A 14,756-nucleotide genomic window follows, 5' to 3' on the forward strand; every position below is an offset into this window, starting at 1 on the left:
TAGGGTGGTGGGAGGAACATGAACTCCAAAGCCGGACGGCCCAGGTTCAAATCCCAGTTTTGCTCCCTACTAGGTGTGTGGTCTTGGGCAGGTTACTTAACCTTCTGGCCCTTAGTTTTCCACATCTATTAAATGTGGATAGTAATAGTTTAATATCAAATATGTTCTTATGATATCATTTAACCTCTCATTGTATCAGTTTCCCCAACATAAAATAGCAAACAGGATTAGAGGGTCCCCGAGGACCCTGGACCTTTAAATAACACTCAGGATGAGAAACTGGGGACAGGGAGGGGATGGCGGTAGAGAGTCGGGGAGGAACACGAGAGCTGGGAGAGTCAGGACAGTGTGAAGAAGGGCAGAGGACCGGAGGAGTAAAGTCTGCTGGTTCCTTCTCCCATACCAAGCCCAGCCCAGAAGCAGATCCTGGGTGGGAACGGCTGTGTTGGATTTTCCAATCTCCCCAAGAAGAAACCACCAACAGGAAACTGGCAATGTTTTCTTTCCATTCCTGCTGCAGTCTTGGGTACCCAGGGGCCCTGGTCCAAGCTTCAGGAAAAAGGGGGTGGGAGGGATGGAGGAGGAAGCACGTTTGAAAAGGCCTTTGGAAAAGAAACCTGCCCAGGACAAGGAACCAGCAGAAGCAGGGCCTCAGCCTGCACAAAGCTCCAGCCCCACCAGCACCCAGGAGCCTGCTGTCAGTATGTCCACTCTGGGCCCGGCCCTGATAGAAACCATTTCTCTGCTCTCAGCTGCCTTTCAGGACCAGGTCCTGGGAACTGAGAAGGAGTGAGGGGGGAGTGAGGCAGGAGGGAGCACCTTCATGGAAAGGCAGCTGCAGGCAGACAGATTCCCAGGAGGTCTCTCTCCCAACCCCTCCAGGGCACAGCCCTGGCATACTTGGGTCGCTCCAGTTCATGGGGAGAGGCCCCTTTGACAGATGCCCATACCAAACAGGCTTCAGGAAGAGCCAACACTTAGTCAAATGCCAGCCCCGATTCAGGATTTCTGAGGAGTGGAAAGCAGCCACAAAGGAAGCAGGTAAACCCAGGTATGGTGTCAATATCTGGCTGACAACCACGCCCAGGACGTGACGGGGGCTCAGGCCGAGGTCCTTGTAGCCACCAAGGTTCTCGTGACAGACACAGTCACAGTGACAGAAAAACACCCACACCTAAGTCCAAGGTGTGGCCAGGACCTAAGGAAACACCCCCTCCCCCAAAAGGGAAACCGTGGTTTGTTTCTGAGGCAGGTCTGTGTCTGTTAGTTTCACCACTTCCGCAAGGGGAAGCTGCTCACAATTACATGCCCTGCTCAGGATCAGCGGATAAAAATCAAGCACAGGTCCCAGAGTATTGGAGGCCTCCCTGCTGTCCCAACTTAGCTCTCAAGTCCCTCCATTTCCTGCACCATCCAACCCAAGCACGGTTACTCCAGGATCTCCTGGGCCCACAGGGGTGCACCTCACTCCAAGCTCTGTGGTAGGTACTGTCTGCACAACGAACCTGTCAGCAGCTCAGCTGGAAAGGAACTTGGGGGGCTCCTTCTCTGAACTCCTCCCTCATCTGGGTGGGGAAGGGGAAGCTGGGTGGCTCATCCTGGTCACGCAACCTAAGCATCACCGACACTGGGTCTCATGACGTCCAACCCCAGGTCCTCTGCAGGTCCTACCGTCTCCAATTACTCTCTTTCCCACACTCTAAACCAGTTCCCCCATCTGCAAACCCATACTCCCCCATCAAGAGCCACAAACCTCACAGGACAGTCACAAGAGACTTCTCGGCTCTGTTGTATGAATTTTACCCACAGCTCACACAGCCCTGATAGAATCTACTAACACTGCTGCTGGGAAACCAGGGCAAAACACAGGGTCCAATAACAATGGTTCCAATTCTAGCTCTACTACTTGCTGGCTGTGTGACCTTAGGCATGTTGCTTGACCTCCTTGAGCCTTTCTCCTTAAAAGTGGGGAAAGTACATTCATCTTACCACGTGGCAGTGAGGGTCTGAGGGGCTGATACATGCATACAAAGCTATCTATCATGTAGCTTATTAGCATATAGTAGGTGCTCAGTTAATTTTAACTTACTCCCTAAGAAGCATTAGCTTGGAGCTAGGGTCTGGGTCCTAACTTCACCACTTGCTGTGTAACATCCACAGGACAACTTAACCTCTCTGAATCCCCAAGCTGTCTGCAAAGATATGACCTGCCCACCTACCTTGGAGTTACTGTGAGGATTGAATGAAGTAAGAGCAGGGAAGACCTTTGTAATACAGGGAGTTTTCTCCGCTCTGTCACTAATTTATCCAGTGTTGTACCCTCCCAAGTAGTCAAAGAGGAGAGGCTCTGATGGTTGTAGAGGGGAAAAAGGGTCATCAAGATCCTGGACAGACACCTGAACTTATTCAGTGTCTACCACGTGTCCAGCCCACACAGTGAGGGGAGTACCTAACCAATCCATTACAGTCATGAGTGCTTCAAGACAATGTTGAGAGAGAGGAGGGAGGGGAGGGCTTTTCAAAGCCAACACTCAAGGCACCATCAGGTTCCTTGATTAGGTCTGTCAAAAATATTCCCAACACAGTCCGCACCCTGATCCCCCAGAATCTGTGACTACATTGCTTTGCAGATGTGATCAAGGTTTGCAGATGTGATCAAGGGGCTTTGCAGATGTGATCAAGGTTACCAACCTTGAGATGAGAAGTAGATCCTAGATTATCCAGGTGGGCCCATGAGCCCTTTCTTGGCTATGATAAGGATGACAGGAAAGGAAGAAGAGAAATAAAGATGAAAAGAAAGAGATAAGAAGCTTGAAAGGAAGAGTGTCAATGCAGGAAGGGCACCAGGAGCCGAGGAATACAGATGGCCTCTAGAAGCTAGAAAAGACAAGGAAACAGATTCTCCTCTAGAGCTTCCAGAAAAGATACAACCCCGCCAACAAACACCAGGAGACCCGTGAGACAAAACTGTATGACAGAAAAGCCATGTGTCAAAATGGTGCAGCCACGGTGGCAAACAGTAGGGTAGTTCCTCAAAAAATTAAACATACGACCTAGCAATTCCACTTCTGCACATGTACCCAAAAGAAATGAAAGCAGGACTCGAACATATATGTATACCAATGTTCACAGCAGTTATAATTCACAATGGCCAAAACGTGGAAACAACCCAAATGTCCATCAACAGATGAATGGATAAACAAAATGTGCCACATACAAAACAGGCTAGTATTTGGTCTTAAAAAGGAAGGAAATTCTGACACATTCTAGAACATGGATGAATCTTGCAATCATTATGCTAAGTGCAATAAGCCAGTAACAAAAAGATAAATACTCCAGATCCCATTTATGTGAGGCACCTGGAGTAGTCCGATTCAGAGACAGAAAGCAGAATGGTGGTGTCAGGGGCTGGGGGGAGAGTGGGGTGGGGGATTAGTATTTAATGGGGACAGAGTTTCAGTTTGGGAAGATAAGTTCTAGAGATGGATGGTGGTGATGGCTGTACAATAATATGAATGTCCTTAATGCCACTGAACAGCACACCTAAAAATGGTTAAAATGGTTAAAAAAAAAAAAAAAAAAGCTGTGTAGTTTTAAGCCACTAAATATGGATAATTTGCTACAGCAGCAATAGAAAGCGAGTGCATACAGGGAGCACTGCTTCTCTCCTTCTCTCTAGATCCTTTCGTGGTGTCCTCTTTGAAAAGGCTCTCTTTGTATAAAAGATCAGTGCACAAGTCTACCTCACTCAGCAAGAGAAGCAATAAACCCCCAAGACCACAGAAAAAACCATTCCACCAAGAAGGGAGGAACCAGGTGCTCACATCTCCTACATGGCGGGGAATAAGAGCTCACTCAATAAAGTTCTGCTTGCTTGTATTATCAGTCAACGGAGTCACCATGGTGAGACCCAGGGCTTGTGAGTGGGTTCCTTGTGGCCGACCAGGCACACCCAGCCATGCAAATGCTCTTGGGAGGGAAAAGGTGGGCAGTGTGATGTTCAGGTGGGTGGGGCGATCACACCCAGCCAGCCAAAACTAGCAACCAGGACACCAGAGGTCACTGGGCGCTAGAGATGACTCAGGTCATTCCCACCCACCCCACCCTGGCTCCTATTTCACAAATGGAGAAACTGACAGTCAGAGAGGGGAAGTGACAGGCCAAGGGGTCACAGCAAGATCCTTCCAGGGCTGGCTCAGGACTACCCCCCCCAACTTCCTGCCCCCAAGCGTCCACTGTCCAAAAGATAGGGTCCCAGCCAATACTGGGTTTTCACAGCATCTCTAGGGGGAGGTTCAGGTTTTGTGGAGCCTGAAGCCTATATAATTTTAGGGGCCCTTTTTAAGACACACGGATACAGAACCCTTTTTTAGCAAACTCTACAAAACTATATGACTTTGTGAATTCACTGCCAGGGCCTCTCCCACAACCTTGGAAAGGCCACACGCAAGTGACTGGGGGGTGTGGGGGCTTGAATCTGAAGCTTAAGTTTCATTAGCTTCACACGAATTCCACCTCTGGGCTCAGAGAGGCACCTAGTGCTGGGCTAGACTCTGCTGAGCACAGGAGGAAAAAACATAGTTCTGGCCTGCATCAGGGTTTCTCTCTAGCTGGGGAGATAAACACAGAAGAGCAGTCACAGGAAAATACCCACAAAGTATTTAAGAGCCACTCCCAGGCAGAATGGAGATTAAGGCTGAGAATCAGGAAAGGGCTCTTTGGGAGCAGAGAGGAGGAGGGAAGAGAGGTGGGAGGTGTGGTGTCTAGGAAACCAGCTTCTCTCTGAGCGGCCCGTGGCAAACCCAAGGCTCCCCTGGGCATCTCTCCCTCATTCGCTAAATGAGTGAGCCTGCAAGGGATCCGTGGTTGTCAATTTGTGCTGCCCAGGACCTGAGGCTCCCTGGAGGTTTTGTAGTTCACATTTATTTTGTTGTGGGGAGGGGAGGGTGGAGACACAAAAGAGACTCCCCAACTTAAATTCTGATTTAAATGGAAAAACAGGAGACTTGGCAACAAGGGTCCCACATTCCCACGTGGTGGCACACAGTGAGGGCTGCAGCAGCTGCCCCTTCATCCAGGGGTGCCTGCTTCAGCTGCCCACTGTCCCCACCAGGGCTGTCCCTGCAGGCCCCTGTATTTGTAATGAAAGGAACAGATGTTCACCCAAGGCCCTGCCAGGTGGCGAGAGGGGTAGCAGACAAGACTAAACATCTAAAGGCAGCAGGGAGTCCCCAGGCCTCTACAGTCCTGGGGCCTGTTCAAATGCCTTTGGAAAGGTCCAGTCCCTTCAAACCTAGAAGACCTCAGAGAGTATTCCAGCTCCTAGGAGCCCCAGGAAACCTCTCCTTCAAATAGCACTTATCAAAGGCTGCTCTTCTAATGGTGACCAAGTCCCCAGCCAGCCTTGTTCAGCTAGAAGCTGAAAAGAAATCCTCACCAGAGCCTACAGATCACCCTGGAGAAGAGGCTCCTTCAGATCTCAGGTGGGGTTGACCCCTATGCAGGTGGAATCCTAAGGCCTGCCAACCAGCCCTGGGCTATGCCATGGCAAGAAAACGAAGAATGCAGGAAATGCATGCCTGTAGCTCAGTTAAGCCAATACCAAAGCACTTTCCATCTTCAGAACTTTTACTCAGACAGTCCCTCTACCTGGTCTGTCCTCCTGTCTCCTTTGTGCCTTCCTTAAGCCTAAGTCAATTCTGGCTTTCCTTTAAGCCAGATAGAGCCCCACTTCTTTCAGGAAGCCCACCCTGATCTCACCACCTACAACGATGATCTCTCTTTCTGGAACTTACCAGCACTTGGCCTAAAATGTTTTCTATGTCCCCTTAGTGTTCTAATAATACTCCCCCTCTTTCAGTACCTATGACAGGTATTAATACATATAGTACTTCATTATATATCACCTCATTAACCTTCACAATGATCCTGCAAGATAGGTATTAACACCTCAAGGGAACTAAGGCTCAGGGATGATTCTTGTCAAGCAAGGATCACACACCAGACTAGTGCCAGAGCCAGAAATACTTTTTCTAGGGCTTCCAGAGAGAGAGTCAGTGCCAGGGCTATAGGACAGGCCCCTCCCCTCCTCTTTCATCGGCCAGCATGGGGCAGGGCACAGGGAGGTCCCTGACACACATCAACAGGACACCAGTGGACCCTGATTCATCTCTTTCACACACTGGTGGTACCTGTCCCAATGACCTCTTTGGTCAGAGCTTCTGGTACAGAGGCTTCAGGAATTCTGGGGGCAGAGAGGACTCACTTAAGACATTCCCTCTCTCCCTCCCACGACAAGGCAGGACCTCAAGTGATGTGAGAGGGTGTCTGAACATTCCTGACTCTGCTGGGGCACTGCCTCACCTCTGAGGTGTGGGTCACAGATGACAGCAAGCCCCAGGAGCAAGCCAGGGAGTCCCAGGGCAGCTCCACCAACTATGACATCCTTTCCCAGGCACTGAACAAAAAGCCCACAGAAGGTACTGTTAAACATTCAACTCCCCGCCCACACCCACGAATTAGGAATAGCTGGAACCCACGTCAATCATTAGCCAGGCGGTGCCTCAGACTCTGCCGCGCGAGGGCTGGCACCTGGGGCGGCCCAGCAAGGAGAAACTCTGGACAAAGCAGGCTGGAGAGTGGCCACGGACCAGTATCCAGGCCTGACCAAGGGGCTGAACTTGAGCAAGCAGGCTTAGAAGATACCTCTTAGAAATAAAACCAATTCCCAGTGCGCTGGCATTTGGATTACACAGGAATCCTACAATATCAGAGCTGGAAAGGGCCTTCAGGAGACTCTTGGACGCAACCAGCTTATTTTACTGAGGTGGGAGCCGAGGCCTAGAGAGCAAGGCTTGCCTGGGATCTCAGGATCGGCTGGGGTAGGACAAAGACTCAAATCATGTTTCTCGACCTCCTGGCAACGCATCGCGGCCCAGGCTGGTTCCCCTCCCCTCATGCTTCTGGGTGCCATTCCACCTTCCTGGGCTGGAGAATGGACTTGGAAATGTAAAGGCTACCCTGGGAAGGACAGAATGACAAAATGACTCTGCCGCCTCCTAATAAAGCCCCATGTCATCATGCCACAGAGAAAGCGTCCTCTGCCCAGGGAAGCCTCTGTGACACTGCTTCTCCCCAGATTCAACCCCATGAGTTAACAAGAGCAAGAGCAGGGGTTGCAGCCACTTGTTTTCATCTCTCTGGGGTGTCAGGAGTCACGCTGACCATCAGCCCAACTCAGCTCAGGGTTCAAATGGCCTCTGCCCACAAGCTCTCCCGGAAACAGACACCGACGTGTCACACCAGCAGTTGGGAAGGTAAGTCGTGGAAAGAAGCACAGTAAGATACCTTCCATCCCAAAGCTGGGTCTCAGAGGGACACCTCCCCCTGCACCCCGAGGGGCTGCTAAGGTCAACACGCGGCTCCAAGTGACAGAAGGCAAGGCTGCCAGACCTGACTACTGGGAATGGCCTGGAAGCAGCGACGACCCTCAGAGTAAGAGCAAAGGAGCAGCAGCAACTGGACTGTTTAGTCACCAGCCTACAGGGAGGCTGCTGTCCCCTGCATTGCCTGCTCACTTGCCACTGTCACGAGATACCATTCCTACTTCCTAACCTGAGGAAGGCTGGCTTAGACAATGGCAAAACCGACAAGCACAGTCGTAGTTTCAGACTGTGGACAGCAGTGGGTGGTGCTCCAGAAACTTCTGGTGGGCCCCCTCTCAACCATCTGCCTCCTCTTGCTTCCATAACAGAACACTACCTGCAGCCTGGCACATGGCAGCCCCGAGTAAGGACTGTGTTTCCAAGCCTCCCTGGCAGCAAGGCCAGTCTCTGTCAGGAAGCCAGCTGTCTTGGGCCACACGGGTTAAGGGAAGCACCCAGAGCAGCACTGCCCGAGTGTGGTCCCCAGGCTGGCCGCATCAGCACAACCTGGGCGCCTGTCAGAAAGGAAATTTCTCAGGCCTCACCACAGACCTCCTAAATCAGAACCTCTAGGGCTGGGGCCCAGGAATCTGTGTTTTAACGAACCTTCCAGTTATCCTTAAACATGCTCAAGTTTGAAAACCAAAGCCTGGAAGAATGCTGGGAGCAACTTTTCAGAAGGAGCCGGGTGCCTGGACAACCTCAGGGAAGAGGTATTTATTAACTCTGGACTCCAATTTCTGGAGCTAGAGAGAGAAACTCCTCTCTCAAACCATGGCCAAACCTGAATCCTAACGCAGGGGGGTGGAGAAGAGGAAAGATGAGAAAATTAACCAAGACAGCAGAAATCAGGAAAGAAACAACAGGCAAATATAATAAATAACAAACAGAAAACAAGACACAAGAAATAAAATCAAGACTATCTGGTATGCAGACAGTCTGAATGCTCTACCAAAGACAGAAATGACCAAATTCGGCTTTTGTTATTATCACTGCCTTCTGCCATCTCCCCCAACCCCAGTCACGTGCTGATTACAAGAGAAACACTTTTTTTTAAAGGAGAAAGAAAAGTTAAAAATTAAGGCAAAGACATACTAGGTAAACACAAAGAAAAGCCAGAAGTGGAAATATTAGTATTAAAAACATGTTGAGGACTTTCCAATAATTATGCCTCTGCAAACTGAGGGTTTTTTCCAGTCATTTCTCAGCCATTTGCCTTTATCTGGAAACACAGGATTTGGAAAACTACTCCCTAGGATTTCATGGTACAACAAGGACTAGGCCATTCTAGTCCCTTGAAATAGTTTACATGTGTGAAAACACAAGCATAGGAAAGAATGTAAAACTTGGGGCCCAAATCATTGTATCTGACACTTGGCCCTGGGACATTTTTGTGTACTATTTTGTCATATCCCTTGGGGAAAGAGAAAGGCTGTCTTGCTGCTGCAAATGAGGAAGGAAACGTAATTGCAAGTCAGAGCCGTCCATCTCCTTGGACCTAAGGAATGGGGGGGAGGGGGCCAAACGCAAAGGCAGAGGAGTGGTACCCAGGCCCGTCCCTGGGCTTTGCAGACAGATCTCCTTTTAACCATCCCTCTTTAAACCTGGCTATCTTGGGGGCCACTGGGACAGGCAAGGAGGGGGAGCTGACAGTAATCCTGACTCTAAGGAGCAGGCTGGGGCAGCCTGGTTACTACCTACACTGCATGAGCCATCGTGGAAACTAAAGGACGTGGCTTACCAGCTCCCCGACTAACGCCTGCCTCCAAATTTCTGAGCCTTTCACTTACTGTCCTGTAAAATGCACTTAGTTACTAATTTTAAGACTATAAAGAAGAGGGATTCTCCCAGATCCTGGCAATATATGCTCCTAAAACAGCTAACATGGAATTTAAGGCCAAAAGCATTGAATACGCAACAAATGACACAAGGTACAATCCACAAAGATAAGCTTAATAAACCTGTATACCCCAAACAAGCATGCCAAATTCATAAATTCAGGACAAATATAAGTAGAGCTTGACTCAAAAAAAAAGAAAAAGAAAAAGATTCAATAAGCAGGGATGAAGAAGGCAACCTCAAGATCACAGACATATCTGAAGTCTGTGTCCCATAGAGAATACACGTCCATGAGACCTTTTCACATTGATTGTGTAGCCTGCCACAAAGAAATCTTAATACAGTCAGACAAGAGATTTTGCTGAGCACATTCACTCAATAAAACTAGCAGTCAACATTAAAATATGATCATACCCCCCAACCCCCAAAAAACTTACTCAAAACTTCAGGACGCTGCCTTCTAAAAAATCCTTGGATCAAAACTGATCTAGAGAGTACTAGAAAGCAATGGAAAGGTGAGCATTTCATACAAAGGACCACTGGCTAGAGTTGTACTCAGAGGAAAATGTTGAGCTTTATATACTTTTTAAATTAAAAGACTAAAAATAAATGAACCAATTTAGATGTTAAAAGTAGAGCAACGAAATAAGCCAAAAGTAAAAAGAAATGAATAATAATAAAGGTTGAAATTAATGACCAACAAACAGAAAAAAAAAGGTAGAATTAAAAAAATTTTTACAAATAATTTCTAAATTATATGACATACATTTTATGAGACAGATATATCTCCAGCATATCCAATTAGAATCCCATTCTTAGTATCTAATGAAGACATTCTATGTCACAAGGCCTGTTATCTGCCCCTGATTTGGAAAACTTAATACCATAAAAATGTGAACTCTTCCTTATACATAAATATATTCAATGACATTCCAATCAGAAGTTTATAGATTGTTTACTCCAACACTGTTTTAAACTACAGAAACAGTCAACAGTCTCCACACCCAGCAATAAGGGAGAGGTTGAATACATTATTTTACATCTGTACTACAGAACAGCCAGGGGACAACCTAGGGTGGGTGGGGATGGCCTCTGCTTTTGTGCTCACAGCACAGCGCTAGGGTACTCACTAATGCTGAGTTCAATAGAAACATCCCTTGTCACCCGCCTCCTAAAATAGCCGTGACCTTTTAGGTGGACACAGCAAGCTCACATCTGCTATCACCAGCACCCCCACATACACACTCTTTTCCCCCAGGGATGCTACTCCCCAGGTTTAACCTCCACCTCCCTGTTATCAGCTCTGAGTTTCTCCTTGTCCCTCACTCACTGTCCTTCAAGCCAGTCTCTTCCCAGGAACACTACAGGTCTAAGAGGCTGGGGGCCCCTGTCTTCCCTCTCAATTTCAGGATTGATTCCTCCCCCTTTTTTCTGCTAAGGCAGCGGGACTTTCAGGAGCACAAGCCCTTGGAAGACTAGAAACTCAGAGATCACAGAGCCAGGAGTTAGCTACCTGCCACCGGCACACTCCAACCCCAGCTCCTCACAGGGAATACACCCAAGATATCAACACTGCCATCTGCAAACAATCATGTTGGGTAGGCATTTTACCACCCAGAACACCGGGACTCTGTGTGGCTACACGGCTTGTCCCAGGATACCCAGCACAGGTGAGAACTCTGTCTCCTCACCCTCCATTGGCCTCACCTGTTACTTTCTCACATCAGGAGCAAAGTCAGCCATGGTTCAGTCACTGTTCATGCTGCACTGTCAGAATTCTCCCAAATACAAACCACCAGGTGACGTCAGACCTTTATTTCACGGGGTACCAGGGTCAGGGTCAGTAGGACTAGTGTGGTATGGTTTCAGGGTTATTAGAAAGCTTCACTGAATTTCAACAACTCCTTTTAAAAATGCAAATTCCCAACAAAGAAACTTCAGTTTCTTCATTTCCCCTAAGAGCGTTTCTACCTAGGTATTGCTCAGATTCCTGATGTTCTGCAGGCAATGGGCTCACAGGATGCTGTGGAGAAAAACTCAGAGAAACCTGAGTCTGTGTGCTTAGCTGTGATTGTGAAAGACACTTACACACAGAATCTTCCTCCAGTGCTCCCCATGGGACAAGTGTCAGGGACTGCTTAAGGGGGAAAAGACGGCAGCTGAGAAGAGAGAGGAAGGAGCAAGAAGGAAGGGGAGATTCAGAAAGACCCTTGGGTCCTCTGAGCATCCAGCACTCAGCACAGATTTTGTTTCTACATTCACCTCCTGCCCACACTGGTGCTTCTTTTTTTTTTTTTTCTCCAGTGAATTCCCAAGAAAAACCCACACTCACTTATTCTGGCTCAATTTTCACTTCTATCATCCCAAACTACCCATCCTCCCTCAAATCACGTGGCCAAGGCATCACTAATCGATCTTGGCCTTCTAGGTGTAGCAATCCATGAGGAGCCCTGGCTACCATCCTGGCCCTGGAGACATAAAGGAGTCCAAGGGGACTCCCATTTGGCCTCTTAGCCAGTTCCTACACCCACCTCTCAGTCTGGACTCACTTCCATCTTACTATCCCCATTTTTTATTTTTTTCCTATCCAAATGCAGCTTCCAAGGTCAAATATTTTTAACAACAGGGAAACCTTACTTCTCTGGCCTGCCCATTTCACTTAGCTAACATCTGCTGAGTACCAACACTAGGCAAGGGCCCTTCTGGATGCTGTGAGACTAAGAAATGCGTGAGAAACAGCCTCCGCCCTCCAGACACAGAGGACGGGGCAGAGAGAAGACGTGTGGCCATACACTTACTACTGCAAGGCAGGTACTGGGGAGTGATGTCAAAGAAGTGGAGGAGGGCTGTGTGGGCTCACAGCATGTCTTGTCCCTTCCTGCTTCAGGCACCTGGATGGCTCCCACGAGGGTGGTGAATAACAGGCAGAATTGGGGGAAGGAGGGCAGAACAGCATGAGCTAAGACAGAAGAGCAGGTCAGGAGGAGAGTAATTCAACTCAGCTGGACCTTCAGCTGCATGAAGGGAGTGACAGCTATTATCATTATTGTTGTTGACTCTTAAGGATGATTACTTATGCGCCAGGCCCACACTGTAGGCTTTATGTCTATCTACCTGGGACATAGGGGTATGGACCAGTCACCACCTGTTCAAATCAGTGCCTGAGCTGTGTGGTTAAGTATATTAACTCACTTAATCCTCACAATAACCCTGTGAGGTGAGTATTATTATTACCGCCACTCTAAAGATGAGGAAACGAAGGCATAGAGACTGGTAAGAGGCGAGATTCAGGAGGGATGCAGGAGCCCAAGGTAGAGAGCACCCCACGCCAGGGCAGCAAACAGCCCTGGCACCTCCCCTGGCCTCTCCTACCAGGGGACATCTGGTAGCACAGAGAGTGCCTTGAGGGAAGAGGCCCTGCTAATCCTCCTGAAATTCCCAGCGACTGACTGAAACAAGGAAGGAATGAAGGAACATAATGGGGGGGGAGGCAAGATAACACGCCCTACGTGTCCAGCTCCTGGACTCAGCCTGGCACTGCCCTGTAAGCTTTTGTTCCTGCCGTGGGGACAGGGCAGAGGCTCACCCCTCACAGGGGCACTCCACGCCCAGGTCAAAGCAGCAAGGAGCAAAGCGAAGGCAGGGAGGGAAGGCAGAGTGACCGGCTACCACAGATACCCCGGGTCTGTCCCAAAACACCCAATCTCCAAAGAAAGGTCACTGATTAGAGGGGCGGGGACAGAAAGGTGCCAGGCAAACTGTTCCCAGCCTGGGCTAGAACTGTCTAGCTTAGCTACTCCTCCCCAAAGCCTCAAGCTGAGGCACAGCACAACCCTTTCTTTTTTTAAGCCAATAGCCGCGTTTCTACCTTTTTAAATCTTCCGGGGGCTGGGTTGAGCCCGGGGGAGGTAAAAGTCAAGAATCCCTCCCTGAAACTGTAGCTCAAGGTTGAGATGGGGGAAAGCCAGAGAAGGTAAACACACAGGTGAACACAGCACCTGGGACGGATCCCGCATTCTCTCAAATAAAGTGCCTTACAAATCACCTCCGACACTAGCAGCATCCAGGAATTTCCGTCTTTCCAGTTCCGGAGGAAAGTTCCTGCAGGCAGCCTCCTCCACTAGCTCTCCTCCACATAAGCCCTTCCCAGAAGGGCACACACACCCCTCTCGAGAACTCAGCGAGCTTAGAGGGGCCGGCCCACCCGCCACCCCCACACCAGCCAGTCGCCTCTTTGTCGCAGGTTCACCCGGTCCCCGCCCGGCCCAGGGCCCGAGCCCCTGACTCCGGCGGAGCAGCGCATTCCCGTGGCCCTGGCCACTGGGGGCCCCGCCTGTGCACCTCCCACCGCCCACGGAGGGCCCCCCGCCGTCCACCGAGCCGGGCAGCCAGGCCGACTCGGCCCGTCCGGGACCAGCCCGACACCCGCCCCCTTAGCCCCGCGCTGTGTAACCAGGAAGCCGCAGGGCCGGGCCGCGCGGGGGCGCGGGGCAGTCCGGGGCCTTCCGGCGGGGCCCGCGGCACCCCGCCGCCGCCGCGTCCCGTGCCCCCCAGCAGGCCGGGGACCCGCACTCACCTGGCCACCGGCCACCGGGTGGGGGACCGCGAGGGGCGAACGGGGACGCGGGCTGCGGCGGCTCTCTCTGCGGGCGTCCCAGGCGCGGCACCTCGGACCGGCCTCGAGTTACGTCCCACTCCCGCTCTCGGGGCACTCCGGGCGCTCGAGACCCACCGGCTCCTCAGCCTTCAGGGCGCGTCGGGAGGAGGAGCCGCCCGCTGGAAAACTCCGGGCTCCCACCCCCCCAGCGCGCCCCCGGGGCGGAGCCGCGAGCCCGTGGCGGAGGGACGGACCCGAGGGGCGTGGTCTGGACGCGGCCCCGCCCCCAGGTGAGGGCGGCTCTGGGCCAGCAGGCGGTGAGCGCCGGCGCCGAGGAGGGGAAGGAGACGACAGCCCTTCGCCGCGTATGGAGGAGACCGCAGGCCCCCGGAGGTCGGCGAGGAGCCCGTTCTCCCCGCCGCCTCCTGCGACGGGTCCTGCCCTGCGCCGCACTCGTGGGGAGGGCGTTTCCCCAAGTCCCCTCCAGCCCCAGTGTACCTTCCTTAGTGACTCCGTACATTAAGAAGGTGATACTCTCTAAAAAAAAAAAAAAAAAAAAAAGGTGATACTCTCTACGTTAAAGGGGTGACAGTGTGGAAATGGAGGTGGGGTGGGAGAGTAGCTTTATGGTGCAGACACTACCTTAGCCAGATGATCAAGGTCAACATCAAGAATGGTAAATCAACAGTGATAGTATGTACCGATTGTAGCCTTCCTCACAAGAATACATAATCACAGTTTAATCGTGAGGAAAACATGAGACAAATACTGGTTCGGGGATATTTTACGAAAACACTTGACCAGTACTCCTCAAAATTGCCAAGGTCATCAAAACCTAGGAGGGTCTGAGACACACTGTCACAGCCAAGAGAAGCCTGAGGAGATGTGAAAACTAA

General features: G+C 50.6%; 1 protein-coding gene across 7 annotated transcripts in view; it reads right to left on the reverse strand.

The window, feature by feature from the left end:
* The window catches only part of ANXA11 (annexin A11), a 41,375-nt gene extending 27,275 nt beyond the window's left edge, over positions 1 to 14,100 (reverse strand). For all 7 annotated transcript variants that reach the window (XM_057734634.1, XM_057734633.1, XM_057734630.1 and 4 more), the window contains exon 1: positions 13,840 to 14,100. The gene's annotated coding sequence lies outside the window, so the exon portion shown is untranslated. The remainder of the gene's footprint in view (positions 1 to 13,839) is intronic.
* Positions 14,101 to 14,756: the final 656 nt, after the last annotated feature.

The sequence above is a fragment of the Hippopotamus amphibius genome, chromosome 5 (genome assembly GCF_030028045.1).
Source record: "Hippopotamus amphibius kiboko isolate mHipAmp2 chromosome 5, mHipAmp2.hap2, whole genome shotgun sequence".
Taxonomy (NCBI): domain Eukaryota; kingdom Metazoa; phylum Chordata; class Mammalia; order Artiodactyla; family Hippopotamidae; genus Hippopotamus; species Hippopotamus amphibius.